The sequence below is a fragment of the Ambystoma mexicanum genome, chromosome 1p, assembly GCF_040938575.1.
Source record: "Ambystoma mexicanum isolate Mex_15411 chromosome 1p, UKY_AmexF1_1, whole genome shotgun sequence".
NCBI classification, from domain to species: Eukaryota; Metazoa; Chordata; class Amphibia; order Caudata; family Ambystomatidae; genus Ambystoma; species Ambystoma mexicanum.
In genome coordinates this window covers 1,136,696,748-1,136,709,646 of record NC_090921.1, presented here as the reverse complement: position 1 = coordinate 1,136,709,646, position 12,899 = coordinate 1,136,696,748, and positions in this window count along the sequence as shown.

Sequence of the window (12,899 nt, the reverse complement as noted above, 5' to 3'; positions counted from 1 at the left end):
TGATTATTTTGCCATCCCCTTCCTCGGTAGCCTCTTCCTCGTGGGCTGAACCCATTATTGCTTTGATCGAACTGTCTTTGGTTATTAGCCTGTTGTGCACTGGATCCATCTGTGCTAGTTAACACTGCCCCTTCAATGGCATATTTGGACAATTTTTTCTTCACTAATTTGCCTTCTTACACTTTTCTTATGTCATTCTTCTTGCGATTTTTTATCTTGCAGCAACCTGCAATAATGCACACTGGTCAGGTGTATTTCAGACCATGGCTTAGCTTTAATTCCTACCAACTTTTTGAGCTGCTTCTGTACCTGTTCTGTCCCGGGAGGATAGCTCAGCGGCAGCGTGCGCATCTTGGAAGCAAGACGACACGGAGCAACAACAGGTTCGATCCCCGGGTCCGCGCTTAGAAACCTCTGGGTGTGTAAGCGCGTTATAAATACGTGACTAAGAAAAAAAAAAAAACACACGCAACTAAGAAAAACAAAAAAAAAACAATTCCTGTAACAGCGCCTCGATACCTGCGGGCTGTGTGAGCGCTTTATAAATGTGAAATAAATAAAAAGCATCCCTTGACATAATATATGGTAAAACACAGGTATTGATTTCCCCCAAGATTCATGAGTTTCCAGCACCCATGCATCTTGGAAATTCTGAATGTAAATCAACGGATCATCTCCCTCTTTCATCTTACATGTCAATATAGCTCCCATGTCAGAAGTGTCCGGGTATAGCACTCGAAGCGCTTTCCAAACCATGGTTCTGCAATTGTTAAATGGTGCTCCGTCATGTGCAGTATTGACTCTAGTCACACCGGGGTAGCCAGCACATATCCAAACATCATCAGCTCTGTCACCAAGTATGGCGATCAAAAGACTCTTGCTATCTCCTATAGCCAACGTATTACCTTCCGTCATTTTTTCTAACTCATGTATCCATTTCCCAGCTCCAGATGTCAACATTGGGAGCTTTTTTTTTAGATTCTCTCTATCTATTTGTGGCCATGGTATATACTGTGGCCTTGTCCCTCCCTTCTCTAATAAGGGAAACATGATGCACTAATCTCTTTTCTTCTCTCATCATTTATCTGTCTACCACAGGGGTAATATTCCCACATCACGTCTGCCAGGCAATGTCAATAACCATCTTACGTATGGCGGGAGAGACACCCCCCTATGACCTTGTGGCAGTAAATCGTGCCGGTCTGACTGTGTCACTGACTCTGGCACTTTAGGTGTGGATGCAGTTGAATCAGACCATCTTATTCCCTTTCCTGTAGAGAAACGTTTCTCGCAACCTCGCTCTGTGTCACTCTCCTCTCTTTCTTCTCTTTCACAGGCTTCCCTTTCTTCGTCTGATATTGCCTGTGCCCAACTTGTGCTGTTTCTCTCATCTTCCTCATTTCTATTTAGTGTTAGCTGATCTAATGACAGCTTTCTATGTCTGCTGCGGCGTAAAGCGTCCTCAGTATCGTACAACTGAATGCTTTCAAGGTGCTCATCCTTTCCTTTTCCTTGGGGTACTTTTTCTAGTCCCATCTCATCATATATTCTATCGATTGTCTCTCTGATGCTGCTGGTGTCAAAGTCATCTTTGAGAATTACTGTAGACGTGGTACTGAATCGTACTCAGGAAAGAATTCTTCTATATCTTCCCATTCTACCACTGGATCTGGCTTTCTAACCTCCCTTTCCAGATATCCAAGATCATGTGTCCTCTGTCTTTGCTTGCGTTCTATGTCATCATCAAATTTTCTATGTTTCCTTGCTTCATCTCTAGTACTATCTTCCTCCTTTTTCATAGTATCTCTTTGTTCATTTGCCCTTCATATTCCCTCATCTTACTGTCTTTTTATTCTCTTCTCCTGTATCTTTTGTTCTTCTTCTTTTATTATCCTTTGTTCAATTCTTTCCTGATCATCAACTGTTCTTTGCTTATTATCGTGTTTTCTTTGTTCTTCTGCCTTTTCCTGTTTACAAGCCTGTTCATCATGGTATAACTGCTCTCATTTCTGTCTATCCTTTTTTCTCGCTCCTTCATCCCACAATCATCCTGCCTTTTCCTTATTCCTTCTTTTTTGTTTGTCTCATTCTCCCTTTTGTCTTATGTCCTCAATGGCTTTACCATTGAATTTCAATAAAATCTGACCTCCCATTCATTTGTTCTGTTTGAATGCCATCTCATCAGTTCTATCCTCATTTTCTTTCCATCTCTTTACCTCTCTTTCTGTACCTAGAAATGTACTTGCTTGTGTTTGATCACCTTTTTTCTTTTCGTGTCTCTCCTTGTCCCTCAGGACTTTGGAGGTAATATTTCTTCCTTGTCTTGTTCTGGGCTTTCGTCACTACTTTGCGTAGGTGACTCATATGACTGGTTGCTATATACCGTTGCTGCTTTAAGTTCCTTCAGTGCGTACAATCTTTCAACTTTACTAGCTTTGTTTTTTTATTTCAGACGGGGTGGGTGGCGCAGAAGGCTCTTCACCCCCCTGTTTGCATATATTCAGTATCCAATCTATCAGCGGCTCCTCCTCTCTTTCTTCCTGGTACATCTTTCAAAGTTCTAAACCAGCCAGGCGCTTATCTAACTTTTTACCAGTGTATGTAGCATGTAAATATGTCGTCATGTGCTGTAGGATCTTTTTAGATAGCGTTCCGCCTTGGGGCCACAGCAAAAATATTTTGTCTGCGGTCCCTTTAACCTATTCCGTACTGTACTGTTTAAGCTTAAGTGCGTGTTTTGGCAACTGTTTGCACATGTGTATTAACAGAGTGATATCTCCCATGCTTAACTGGTTTAATCCTTATTCATATAATACTTGCTTATTTTTTCACTTCACACTTTATTACAATTGCGTCTTAACAATCAACAATATGAGCAAGCACCAATCGTTACAAGCTCCAATACCGTTATGTTAACAATATTTTTTACTTTACTCTTGCTAAAAAAACAACCATCAATTCATGTCATACAACACTGTTCTTTTACAACCCTGCAATTTCCATGCTCTTTTTTTTCACAAAAAACAGTTTTCCATTATGACATCACAAGCTTACTTAAACACATAAAAGAAACAGACAAACTCTGGTCAGCGACATGAACCTTATTCCGTCTGCTCTCTAAGACGCATCTTACCCCTATGTTTATTCCGACATGGACTTGAAGATCATCTTTAATCGATCTGGTATTCTATGTCATCCTTTTAAGAGGACTTTAGATAAGGGCTTTGGCTAGTATTCATTAAAACCTTGGCACTGGGCATATACTCTTATCACGGCCAAACTTACGATTACTCTTTATAGTGCTCAGCCACACTCGAGTACATTTCTTTGCCCTATATATGTATATTACACTCCTATTCTGATGTTATTTCTTATCCCGGCTCCCTCCGTTACCTTCCCTTTACTTGTTTTCTATGTATGCACGCTTTGCCAAAACATTCAATCTTTTTTACTCACCGTTCGCATGTCTTTCATCTACGGACACTTGGGATCACCGCCTTCGTTAACGCCTTTCTGTGCCGCTCGTTCGATCCGCTACTCGTAGAAGTGTGAGGGTTTTTTGGGGGAAAACAAGGAACCCATCACACCTAACCTGCAGTGTTTTTTAATTAATCTATCCGCTATCTACAGGGAGATTCTCGTTCTATCAGCTAGATGGCAAATGACGTGTGGTATTGCCAAGGACCCGAAGTTACTTAGGTCGACGGTCAATGGGTATCCTTATCTAATCAAACCATCTAATCTCTGATACCAAGTGAACTGGATGATCTCCAAACAGCCCTTTAAGATGAGTAGCAGTACCCTTGAGATAGATGGGGATGTAGATTCATACTCATGCTTCAAATAATTAAGACAACTCAATAATTTGGCAAAGGGAGTCAGTTTAATGACAAGTTCATAAAACGGGGAGTACAATGAACATCAGCAACCGCTCGATCTTCTCGCTCTATTTATTTTTAGAAAAAACACAATATTTATAGCACAAACTTGTCATTGCTGACGTACAACCTGCGCACCTATTAATGTCATTCTACTTGGCAATCTATAAAACCTAACATGCAACATGATTGGTTATAGGAAGGTAACTTAACATAGATACTATTTCTGTATATGTTAACGCGGAGAGGGGATTGGATAATAAATGTCAGTTGGGGCAACTAAGCCCTCCCTTCAAAATGGCCACTATGAACATCACTAAAAGTATGACGTCCCATTGGCTCTACTCCCTATAGGACCCTAGATTGCATGGTCCATTATCATTGGGTTGGCATCAACCCCACTCATACTTTTCCACCTACGTCTAGCAGCACGCAGAAAGAACTTCCAGGTGCAGAGAAGCTCGTCTGCCCCCCAGCTTCCCACCAATTATGCTACAATCAATCATCACCTCAGTGGTCATGTGTCAATTACTTCTTTGTAGTTTGGCCTTGTGTCTGTTCTGTGCTCTGAGAACTTTCAAGGAGTATGGGCATGGCGGGATCTATGCGTAGGTGTGAAAGTTTCACCCTTCCAGCCTGCCTTTCTCACGTGACTGGACACTGTTAAATCAGCTTTTCTCTGTGTCTTTTCGTATATTTGATTTAATTCTACCAGTCTTCTGATGTCTATTGCTTATCTTCAGCTTTCTGATAAGGATCCTATCTTCTCTTATCTCCTTAATTGTATCCAATGTCAGCCTATTCCAGTAAGACAAGACCTTGGTTTCTTGGCATGGTCATCCTTTAGCTGAGTTTTGTTCTGTCTTGATTCTCGATTTTCTTGCTGCGACACACTCCATCTAAGGCCTTTAGCAAACTTTGTTCAGTTCCGCTCCTAAACGTAGTGGACTTACATCTATATAAAAGTGCTTCTTGAGGTATATATTTGTAAATGTTGGCGCTTGCCGCAATCTATTAACTATAAAGGATAAGAAAGCATCACAATTTCTTTGCCTCTTGCAGTTACTTACATCTGTACACGTTTAAACTAACTAAATATCTTCATCATATATGTGGCATATGTTTCTTCATCTTGACATCAACTACAACTACTTCACCTTAGGCTCAAGATGTCGCGTATCCATGGTATTTCGTCTCTTGTCAGTATTCTCAGGTCATTGTATCTTCTATTTGTGCATCCGTCCGATTTCTTATGACGTCACCATTCATCTTCCTTCATTATCTTTTTTGTTTCTTCAGGTATTTTATTCAAACAACATCATTTTGTTTAGAATGTAGGTATGGCTTTTTTAATGGGAATCTTACTGTCCAGGGTTTCTTAGGTGTTGGTATATATTAACAGGTGCTGTCATCCTGATGGATAGTGGGCAAAGCCCATTTGCTGCTCTTTGCTGATTCAACTGTTCTTCATACGTCACTTACTTAGGTGTGAACTCAACAGGTAATGGGAGGGGGGCAACTGGAGTGGGGATGATACTTGACACTTCCTCTCAATGTGCAAGTGAATGGGAAGGGGTAGGGCAAAGCAGAGTTTATGAGAACAACAAAAAATAGCAACACGTGCAACTACGGCAGCTGCTGGCAAGTGAAAGGATAAGTGTAGACATCAAGTGGTGGGTGGACTGTTAAGGTTGCAGAAAACAGTCCCCAAATGTGGGGGTTGGCAGAAAGCTACTGCAGGGGTGGAACTGTTGGGAGGGAGGTGGCCCGGGGCACAGATTACAGGGTGGGTAGGAAACCAGTGCACAATCATTTTTAGGCAGGAAGTGAGCAGGGGAAAGGAAGGGTAAAAGAAGAAGCACATGGAAAGGTTTTGAGGTGCTTTCAGACCCTAAAACGGTTCTCCTCATGTTCCAGGGAGGCAGAGAGCCTGTTCCAGAGGGAGGCCCCAGCAGAAGAAAGACATCTGCCACCAACTGGTTGCGTGCAAATCAACGGACCCTGAGGGAGTTGGAGGAGAATGAGGGAAGAGCTGGAGCAAGCAGATATTTAAGAAGTGAGAGTGCAAGGTATTGAGGCCCCAAGGACCAGAAGCCCTTCTGCATAATGCACAGGGCCTTTATTTTATTCTTCGCAGGCACTGGGATCTATTGCAGGCATTTTAGTCCAGAAGAGATACGATCAATGGCATTGAGGCCAAGGACACGTTGCACAGTCCTCTTATGGATGAGTTGCTGAGGGCAGAGAGTGGAAGCTCGCAGATTTAAAAGGAGGCTGTGGCAATAGTGCAGCATACAAAGAACCACAACTGTGCACACACTGAACTTTTGGGAACTAACTTTAAGTTGGTAAGATACATTCAGTGGTGGCTTTGGAGCCAGATTTGTACGATTTATGTAGGAGGTGGGTTAGTGGGGAACACATGTTGTAGCATTGTTGGAAGGAAAAAAGAGACTTCCTTTTTTCGCTAATACACTGTATGATATGGGTACATGAAAACGTTGCAAGCACATACCATTAAATTGCCACTTCATGGCAGGAGCTGGGAGGAAAACCAGTATGCTTTTCAAACACGTAATGGATGCTTAGAGGCAGATATCGTACACAGAGACACTTATAACAGAGTTGTAAACATAGTGCCAAAACAATGTTCATACCGTTCTTTTGTGGTGATGGGTGTTCCTGTGGATGAATGTTCATTCACAAATTGTACACTGTTTGAGTGAAATTTGTACTGGACGTGCTTTTAAATAACAGCACACTTCCAGGCTGATTTTGTAACAGTACATATGAGGTCTTGTGGAGAACTGACAGTGTTAGATGCTGACATCCTGGATGGCATTGGTGGATGCGTATGTGACTACTTAACAATACCCAATAAGGGCATGGTGGGAAGAGGATAGTGGAAAGGGACGAAGGAGTGTTCGTGCTCCACTGGGGCGCAGCCCTCACGATACATTTCAGAAAGGCACATGCCACAATCTGTACTTCGCTCCATGCTGGTCAATGGAAATGGAACTGTGGGGATTATCCAATCAGGTTCTGAGGGTGTGGGTCAAAGGAAGGGGCGATAATATTGGCATTCATTACTGTGCGTAGTGAGGCTAGCTGACATGGAGAAACACATTGGGCGTCATTACACGGTAGGCGGTGAGCCATGGCGCTATTAGCGCCATGGCTCATGCCGGTAAAATACCGGCACCGCCTTGGCGGAAAGGGGATTTACCGCCCCATTCCAAGGTTGGAGGGCCGGTAAATCCCCTTTCCGCCATTGCCCTTCCCCATTCCCATTTCTGCCCCATAGGGCTCTATGGGAATGGGGAAGGCGCTAATTACGGCACCGCAATTTTGCGGTGCCGTAATTAGCTCCGAGGTCCCTTAGCGGGTTGGTTTTTAACGCCTGCAAAAAGCAGGCGTTAAAGCACCAACCCGCTAAGGGACCTCGTAGTAAGGCGGTAATGGTTAACGGTCACCGTTACCATTAACGGTGGCCGTTAACCATTACCGCCTTCCGTGTAATGAGGCCCATTGTGTTGACTTTGGGTGATGCTGTTAAGGTGAGTATCACGGGAGTGCTGCGTACCTGCTGGTTTAGCTGAAGGTCTTGAAGTGGCAGCCAGACTGTCTGATGTTTCCAGACGAGCGTATGACACGGGGTACCGGCCTTTCCTCAACCCAAGATGGGTACTTGGTGGAAGATGGACCATCTCCCAACGTCACGGTGCACTCTCCTCTGATTTTCGTGATGTCAGGGCAGTGCAAGCACTGGCAGGAGAGGCGTTGTGTACTGCAGTTCTCGACTTGATGAGGATAACCAGATGATGATTCAACAGGGATGAAGTGCTGGAGGAGCAAGTCCACGTAGAAATGGAAACTGAGGCTGAGAACAACTGGAGATCCAATGCAGGCAAGAAGGTAGCAGGTGAGGAGATGGCTGACCAGACAGAGGCACACAAACAAGAGTCCAGGAAGGATTCAGGACAGAGCAGGAGGAGCAACACAGGCAGGAGGATATAGAAACTGATCCAGGTACTAAACAGCCACAACTGGCAGGGAAGGAAGGGCAGCCCAAAGGGAAGGAAGCCCCAGGTAAGTAGGAGGGAGGCTGGACCAGGAGTAGGGGCCCACGGGCAAGTGGGAAGGTGCAGGACAGTGGAGCAGAAAACCACAGGCAAGGAGCGAGGACTCAGGACCAGGAAACAGGTGGGCTCGGGAACCCCGAGTGGAGCGAACAACATGATCCGGAACAAACCGCGTTGAGACGCGATTTGCTCCTGATCTCTGCTACTTTTATGGGCCGCCAGCACCCGAGAGGCTTGAGATGCAAGCCGTCTCGTCTCCAGGTGCTGACGAGCCTAGAACGAGGCTTGGAGAGCAAGCCTTCAAAGTGGCAAGGGCCCAGCCAACTGCACATGCGCGGAAACGAGAATGCGGTCATCCACGCATGCGCAGAGGCATGTCAAAACGGACCCTGGATGCCCTCTGAGCGGCGGATCCCCAGGCAAGGAAGCGTGGGTAGAATCGCCAAGAAGGAGCAGGGCGAAAAGGTGCAGAGAATCCCGGTCTCCGGGTAAGTGGCGTGACAGATGCCTTTGTGATAGATCTGCACAAGTATGCCCAGGAAAGAAACAATCATAGAAATTTCCGTTTGGAAGCAGTGGACGCATTGTGGTGCACTGTCGATGACCTCTGTTTAGCTGATATGCATGCATCGAGACAACTAGCCAGTTCTGATACTATGCATGTTGCCATCATGCACTGTGGTGGGTTGCAATTGTGTTACATTTCTTGTTTACGTTTGCTCCGTCGACTGAAGAGGCTGATGAATGCAGTGAAGAGGCTTTTTCCCACTGCCCAGGTGGTTTTGTCTGCCATACCACCAACAACAGCATGGAACACTAATATTGGCTGTTGTACCCAGCTAGAAGTTGGAAGGTGTCTGATTCACAGAAGCATGTCTGATTTTATGTCCGCTAGTGACATATTATTTTGTAACAATGACATCATTTGTTCTGAAAATGCTGAGTTATTACAATGAAATGGCATTTCGTAGTCGTCCATTGGTAATGCTGTTTTGTCGCTCATCTCCAAGATGCACTCAAAAAGTTCCTGTCAGATTCTGAGGATGAAACGAAAAACCTAAAATGCGCTCTTTGTGTGGAAGCAGATAATAAAAAAATAAACCACAAAGGCTCCTTTCAGAGCCACCCCTACAAATAAAAGCTCTTACCCTGCATGACATTTCTTCCCCCACGCACGCATGCAGCACGAAAGCCTCACATAGGGATTTTCAGGCCAGTGGCCATGGAAATGGGACTGTGTAGGCTGAGGGATTGCACAACAACGTTTCTGGATGTGGTGTGTATGCATGGGACTGTTGTACAGATGTGCTAGTGTTACATGGAGAGCGCGCGTGCCACAATCTATGTTTCTCAGCATACCGGCCAATGGAAATGCCACTGTGCAAATTGTCCAATGAGGTGGTCAGAGTGTGCGTCACAGGAAAGGGCGGCCATATTCTGTTTCATTACTCTGTGTATTGAGGCTGGCAGAGATGGCGAGATGCACAGTGTTCATAGTGGGTGATCCCTTTGTGGTAGATCTGTTTCAGTATGCCATGGAAAGAGGCTTTAATGGCAATTTCAATTTGGAGGAAGTGAACGCTTTGTGGTGCAGTGTTGCTGTCCATACTTTGGACCATTTGCTTGCAGAATGTTGACAAGTGGCCACTTTCACTACTGTACACGTTGTGGTACTGAACTATGGAGCACTGCTTTTGGGTTTTATAGCTTGTTCAAGTGTGTACCATCAACTGAAAAAGATGATGAAAGCAGTCAAGCGCATTTTTCTCATTGCGAAGGTGCTTTTCTCATGTATACCACCAAGTCCAGAATACAACTATTCCAATGGATGATGTCGGCAGCCAGAGGTCAGAAGGTATCTTATCAACGGAAGCATGTGTAACTTCTTGCGTGCTGCTGGGATGAACTCCTGTGAGGATGACAACATTGGTTATCGATATGTGCGCCTTCTCAATGGAAATGGCATTTTGTTGTCACCCAGTGGCAATGACATTTTTTTCCAATCTTCAGGATGCACTGAAGATGCTATTGTAAGAATGTGAGGCAAAGTACAACAAACAAAAACACTTATACAAACCCGAAAATAAAATGTTTCTATGGAAGCACCTTTAAAAAAAAAATACAAAATGGCTCTTTTGAGAGCCACCACTACAAACGACATCCCCTACCCTGGTTGACATTTGTACCCCCTGTCTCCCATGCGTGCACACTTGGAAAAGTCAGCAGACATTGCAACAGTTGCAGGGTTTCAGGTGTGACATATGCCTCTTTTGCACATGGCCTCCATATATTTTGGGCTTGTGGAGGACACGGGATTGGTCAATAATATTTCTGGGTGTGGAGTGCATGTGGTACACAGTATATTTGTGGAGCAAAATGCAGAGGATGCGCTTATGGCTGTGTGTTGCATGGGCCAAAGCGTATGCTTTGTGGAGGAGTTCTACATACATTACTTCACAGTGAATGGAAAACAGAGTCCAATGGGAGCTGGTTGTGGATTGTATCATGTAGATTTGTACGCCCATGAGGTACCTACAATGAAGTGATTGATTTTGGTTTGTCTGTGTGAGACAGATCACAACAACATTATTGTTGATCATTGTGGAGGGAAAATTGTACAACATGTAACTCGATTTTCAGTGCCATTGGTGGTAAAGGACGCATTTGACCAGGGCATGCGTCTGTTTGCGTTCTCCTGCATAATTTTTTATCCCAGTATTCAGACACCCATGTAGGCGTGTTATTTTTCATTTGGTCCAGAAATGGACAAAGAACAGCACATTGTGAACAAGTATATTTGTGCCTTTTTACAACTTGTGCCAATGTCGTACTATACAAATGGGAATCTGACGGTTCACAGCATGAAGAATTTTCCCCACAAATATGTTCCTCTTAACATTATTGCATTTCCATTTTATGCACGGCCTACAGAAATTGCCTTGCTGCCCTTTTTGGGAGTATACGAATAATGTTTGTGGTAGATGTTGCGCACTTGCACTCTTGAAAACACACTGCAACATGTAATCTTTCAACAGCTACCAATTTCTTCTGGTTTTGACTGCAGTGTTTTCCACAGTACCACGATTCCTTCTATTTCGCACACAATCTGTGGAGGGTATACGATGCATGGTGCCCTGCCTCTCTTCATTGGCGCTTACATTTTTGCACTCTGAAAGTAGGTTTCTTTACTTACCTTTTCTCCTTTTCCAGTTCATTAGTATTTCCTTTGGTCTTGTAACACACGCCACTGAAGGACCGAATGGCATGGGCTGGTATGGAAGGGCCACCACCTACAGGGATATCATAAGGGGACATGCAAAGAGAGGGTAATGTTGGGTAGCCCTCACTTAAATAGCCGCCACTCATTCTCATACTCCTGGATGGACGCTTCCCAAGCACTTTACAGTAGCTTCCCTCTGTAGAGTACTGGGTTGCAGTACATGTGCACTACACATGTCTTTGGCAGGCAAGGATCATCAGCGCAGCATTTGGTGTACAGAGGTCTTTTAATGCTCCGATGCTGTACAGGAGCACCCCTGTTATCGGTCACAGTCTATGTGGAGAATGCTGTTCATGAAATTACACTACTGCATTTTTTTGGTGGGGTATTACCCTGCCAACTGATCCCTTATGCTTGCATTGCTGTTCTCATGACATGTGGTATGGACAGTTCATGGTACGCCATTAGCCGTAGGACTAGCATGCACAGAGATGAATGAATTGTGAAATACAACAATGCTTACAGCAAGGAGAAATGCAGGTTCAGTACTTGCAGGAGGAAGATATTTATTAAGCGCAACCCATGCGGCTATAGTACTGTTGGCTCGTGAGGATAGCTCAGGGGCAATGTGCTTGTCTTGGAAGCAAGACGACACAGAACACCACAGGTTCTTTCCCCGTTTCCACGCATAGAAACTTCTGGTTATTAAGCGCATTATAAATAACCTATCATAACCACCAGTGCTATTATTTACTCTCCGAAGATTCTGTTGTTTGCTTACTTTTGTTAACATGCAACACTATGTTAGTGACAAAACCACACCAGCTATGGCATTTCACAGACTCAATACAAAATGTCACACCTGCAGTTAAATGTTATCTCCAACTCTACGATCCACCGGGGAACCCTTCACACTTTCGGCATAGTGCTCAGTGCAGAGACAGTGTGTCTGTTTTACGGGTCATGAAAAGGCCAGCAACATATTCATCAAACTATTGTGACATTTAGCATGCCCACTGTACACTCGAGGTTGCTGTTCCTTGTTTTCCAGTGGACCTCATACAGGCAGGCGTGGTGCAGTGACACATTGGTAGGTTTGCAGAGCAACCCATGTAGTCGTGACCAGTAGTTGAAATTCGGTAGCCAACCATATCAATCCATAGGGCTGGCAACAAAGGAGCTCTTACCAGCACACAGAAGATGCCCTAAGCATGGACATAGTTCTCAAACGGATAGACGTGCTCTCCCACAAGTCCTTACTTAAGTACTTGTAAGTGAGTACTTGCAAGTACTTAATAATCACTTGCTCACCCAGCGGGCTCAGACTTCCTTACTGCCTCTGCTCACCCTGCACGATTTCTGACCATAATGTATGAAATGACAAAACCCACAACATTCCATGTTGTAGCCTGATGTACTGCTGTTCACATTGCGAGTCAACCTTTCACCTATTGTAATTTCATCCTAAAGGTGGCGGCATAACATATTGTCCTGACTCTCACTACTATTGCATGGTAATTAAGCATATGTTTACTGTCTCGGCTCACTAGAACATAGTCTGTGCTCCACCACTCTAGGCTACCATTAAATCCACGTATATTTATGATTTGATCTTCAATACTGCCAATGCTGTCTTATTCCCATTTACGCTCGTCCTTCTCTACATATTGCCTATGTTTGTCTAATTATGTGTTTTCCTGTGCCAGGTAAGACAGTATA